This window comes from Ornithodoros turicata, unplaced genomic scaffold (genome assembly GCF_037126465.1).
Source record: "Ornithodoros turicata isolate Travis unplaced genomic scaffold, ASM3712646v1 Chromosome37, whole genome shotgun sequence".
Lineage (NCBI taxonomy): Eukaryota > Metazoa > Arthropoda > Arachnida > Ixodida > Argasidae > Ornithodoros > Ornithodoros turicata.
This window is the reverse complement of record NW_026999367.1, coordinates 535,494-540,362: the sequence shown is the minus strand read 5'-3', so window position 1 is coordinate 540,362 and position 4,869 is coordinate 535,494. Positions and strand designations below refer to the sequence as shown.

The 4,869-nt window shown below is 42.3% G+C and overlaps 1 long non-coding RNA gene across 1 annotated transcript; it reads right to left on the bottom strand.

Annotated features, from left to right (window-relative positions):
* Positions 1 to 1,222: 1,222 nt before the first annotated feature.
* On the bottom strand, positions 1,223 to 3,656 carry LOC135373997 (uncharacterized). The gene is made up of 3 exons (XR_010416704.1): positions 3,612 to 3,656; positions 3,071 to 3,290; positions 1,223 to 1,498 (listed from the first exon to the last, which is right to left on the bottom strand). It is a non-coding gene; the product is annotated as an uncharacterized LOC135373997 (long non-coding RNA).
* Between the last annotated feature and the right edge of the window lie 1,213 nt (positions 3,657 to 4,869).

The following is a 4,869-nucleotide window of genomic DNA, read 5'->3' as shown; positions in this document are numbered from 1 at the left end:
AAATGCGAGTTCTAAGAGTGCAGCAAGAACAGCAGATACGGTCCGCAGGCGATACACAGACTACGTAATTTTATGATGATACCGTCAGTATCAAATTGGTATCAAGAGTTATTACGAGCTAAAATAGAGGAAACTGATAAATTGGCGCGAGTGATTGCCACTTGGAAAAACGATTTGGCAAAATGTCTGAAGTATGTAGATCAAACGCGACTTCTTTAGACCAGAGATTCTCGAACAGAACTAAATACCAGATTTGGAGATAACGCTAAACAAGTGCTACGCGCCCTCGCGTACATTATTTATTTCTCGCTTAAGATGAAGCAGTGCTTAGATAAGGGCAATCAGGGCTCTCACACACGCGGGCCGCATGTGCATGGCTTGCAGTCAGCTGTTCTGTGTTCCGAGGACTCTTGACCACTAAATAAAATAAAGCTGCCCCCCCCCCACACACAGACACACACGCACAAACCAATAATGAAGAATTCGGAATGAAAACCAGGTTTTCAGGCATTGTTTTTACCCTTCCCTTATGAAAAATCTTTTTGAGGTTCTATTGAAACTCCACTGAACTCTGTCAACGATGCCCATTGCCGTTCTATTGAAAACTGCAAGTGAAACTGTTGTGTTCGTGTTGACAGCTGTTGAAAATTGGCCATTGTGTACCAACTGAAATTCTGTCGAACCGCTTTTGATTGAAAGTGCACCATTTTTCTATTGAGCATGTGTTGAAATTCAACACATACCAAAATTTTTGGTTTGCTTGTTTTGTTTGGTGTAATGAAAATCAAGTGGTGAACGCGGCACTCTTGAAGAGTACGGGCTAGTCCAGTTCGATTAAATTTGTTTTGTTGCTGTTGCGTCTTATACAGCTGGAAATAGCATTATCATTAAGAGACAAGAGAAAAGGCTGAAAACATATGTTCACTTTATTATGCATATAAAATATTGCACTTTGCCTTTGTGCCCATTAATGCCATGACGTGTACACATAGCTCAGCGTTTCGCGCCTTCAAAACTCGCGATCACAATCATCTGATAAAGCGTGAGTTCGGGCCCTGCTACGCACTCACGTGAAGGCTGACATGGCGTATCTAAGAGCTCGATCATGCTGCATATTAGCGCACTCACCAGATAACATCACACCTGCTCTGTTTACAAGTGTGATATTATTCGCTGAGTGCAGCACTAATATGCGGCATGATCGAGCTCATAGATACGCCATGTCAACCTTCACGTGACTGCGCAGCAGGGCCTGAACTCACACCTGATCAGATGATTCTGATCGGGAGTTTTGGAGGACAGAAACACCGACCTATGCGTGTACATTAGCAGCAGAGAACTTTACAGTAACATAGGGTAACGTTACAGTTAAGCGGAGACTAGTTGCTGCCACTGTACCTTGCGCCATCCGTTCACCTCATCTCTCGTGCCAACATTGACGCCAGGCTATTTTTTATGTATGTGATGCTTGCTTGGGAAAACTTGCTGCATGTGTACCCTAAAAAAGAAAAAAAAAACAGAAAATAAGCATGGCATTATACAAATGATTGTCACACGAATGTTGTACGAAACACTGTCACATTGACAGTAGCAAAAAGATGCATTTTATATACCCATATCTGTATCAGTAAAACACGTTTCCCATCTGCTATGCTGTGCGAAGACAGTGGCTGTGTGCAGCATGCGGGTGTGAATAGATGATGAAGGGCAGCATAAGGAGCGAAAAAGAGTTCGTATGCATTATGAGCCAACTCCAAAAGCAACTATGCTCCCATTCGCAAGGAAACTCTTCACAGAACCCACAAAAAATCACACATAACACAGCTTGCGATGGGACCTCGCCACTTTCCTGTTTATTGCATGATATTGGGGCTGGTGCATTGCAGCCAACTCATCGAGCGATGCTGATTGAGCACCACAATTTTTGGGGGAAAATCAGTGTGCTCTGGGGTGGCAGGGGGATGTCAAATACGAAATATTAGTCCCAAACTTTTAAGGGTTCCACAGCAAAAGGGCTTCAAAAGTTGACGCCCTGAGGAAAAAAAAACATGCTCACTTTAGTAGCACGCGGTGACCGTCATAGCGCACAGAAGTAGTTAGAAATCAGGAGGCACAGAGCTCTCTGCTTACGTATCTTTGAGTGTTACTGCCGCCTGAAAACAGCACTAAAATACCAATGGTTGACACTTCCTATACAAACGAAATCCTAGACGTGAAGAACATCAGATGCACATTCCAACAAAAAATATTGTTGCTCTCATAAAAAGGTTAGTTATTTTTGGTAAAGTTCATCGCAGAATTTTAAATTGCAAGTAAAGTATCTTCTTTGGAGTTTGGCAAATTATTTATTTTGCATCTAGTTTTTTGTGTTTCCTGTGTAGTTTCTTTTTGTCTATTACCCCATTTAAGGAAGAACTGTTACAGCATGCCACCCCTGAGGATGAGCACGCAGCGCTGGATGTTTTCAAGGTAAAAATATTGGTTGAGTTTAACAAACAGCACTCTTCTGATTTTTGTGTATGTCTACTCAAGGCATTCCCTAGAGTTCTATTGGAAGCGCTCCTGTCTAGCGTGATATTACAACAACAAATTTACTCCCTAAAGTATGTGCGTTGAAGCGATTTTGTTGACATTACAAACATTTTTCGGAAACTAAATTTTTTGTGAGAGTAAGGATGTTATGGAATGTACATCTGCTCAGCTCTTCACGTGCAGGGTTTAGCTTGTATAGAAAGCCCAGTTACATTTATTTAAAAAATCGCAAACTTTGGTACTCTTAGCACTGTTTTGAGACATGACATGCATGCTTCCTTTGGCGACAGCTCAATGACAAGCATATGTAAGTAGAGAGCTTTTACGACATGCCTGCCGACTTTGAACTACTTCGGTGCATGATGACTATTACCGCACACCACCAAAGTGTACATGGGAACTCTCCTGTGTTTTTGCCCTTTCCTTAGGATACAATATCTGCTTGGACATGCCTCTGATTGACAAACATAACAGAAGTGATACTGCACAAAACAGATGTGATAGGAGTAAAAAAGCCAGACAGCATAAACATATTTACCTATGACAGCATTGGTACGAATTGGATCAAGGGCTCCCTTAGCTGGTCTGTCCTTGTGTAGGTTGCTCTTGGTGCCAAAGAGAGTCTTTCCCCGAAGCTCGTCTTCAGTGAAGACGTGACGCAAGAGGGAGCGGGCAAACTTGCCTGGGCTGCACTGGCAAGCCCGTTCCAACCGCTCTAGAATGACCTTTTCGACAATCACACCACTGCCGATGTCAACCTGAACGCACAAGATTTCCAACATAAGTTAATTGCTGTTGTTATATAATTCCCTCTCCCCAGCATAATTTCACATATTAATAGGATGCGTGTCTTCCTGTGGTGTGGTATCTGTTTTCAATAACCCACATAAGTTTGTTGTTTTGGAACTGGAAGTCAACCAGCAAAAGTTGCCTTTTGCTGGTTGACTTGTTCTCACGGGAGACCTAAAATCAAGGACCTGGTATTAGAACTTTCAAGTCCAAGGTTTTCCAAGGTTCAAGGCTCTGTGCAAACTCTGATGCAGCAATGTGATCAGATTGGTTTCACCACTGATACGCACCTTTGTGGTTTCCAAAATGGCCTCATTCACTACCTTGTCTTTGTTCTCGAGCATTTTTTGCAGTCTTTTCACCATCTTTGCCGGCTCTGGAACAATAAGGTAAACACATGCGCTACCTTTCAATGCAACAATGATTACTAGCGAAACATCTTCTGTGCCAGCATAATGTTCTTAAGCAAACTGAGAACAGAAAAGCAGGCAGCAACAGTCACGGCCATGCAACAGCCCTACACCCACGGCATGCAGCAAACAAGTTCTGTAGTAAATTGTGCTACGCTATCCTGAATGTGCACACAACCATTGCATATATGATGTCTATGCTAACGGCAGTGGCACAGTGCTGTTAGAGAACAATAATGTTGTAGGTCATTTGCAGACACACTGGTTCACAGTCCACACTTGCATACAATAGCTACGAGTAACACTACATGCCACAATTCAGAGACTACATCCTGTCTTATTTATGCAGCTTGGCCATGCAACCAAAAAACCAAAAGGCTACGGCATACCAGATGCTTTCTGAGCTGCCTCTAGTGACCTCCTGAGCACATCGTTCTCCTCCTTCAAACTGAGGTTTTCGGTAACCAACGCTTCAATTTTGTTCGCACATGTGCTGCAGGCACCCTTGAAATCAATACACAGTAAGCAAAGCACAAAGCACAAACAAAGCACATGTACAAACACAAACAGAGCACACTAAAGTAAGCGACACAAGTGAATACCTAAGCTGCATTCACCCAGGCCGTCAGAAAGACAAAATGGAGGAGGTTGATATTTATTTAGCTGAGTTAAAATCGTGACATTGATGTATTATGTCAGACAAATCCCGCAGCTGAATAATTCGCAAACAGCTAGTGCTACTGAAGAAATTTCGTTCGGGTAAAGGGCCTTGAGACATGGGTCATCAGGTGAACAGCGAGTGGCTCATGTGCATATATTTATTAATTTAATAAAAATCATACATTTTAAATTTTACTTTAAAAGCTCTCGGAACCGCTATTTTACACATTAAAAACTTCAGTGAAACATATTCCAGGAAAAAACTCGTTTCTACACGTTATCTTTTCGAGTAATATAGTTGGTTCTGGTTTACATATGTCTTGTGCAGAATAGCGTAATAATGCGCCTCTTGTATGTTCCCTTGTATTGCTGGTTGGTGTTGTGGTGCCCCTTAATCACGATTAATACAAGTGCTTCCACCCTCGCTTGGCATGTAATCTGGGGTCTGATAGCTGAGTGAAAAAGCACATTATTACAC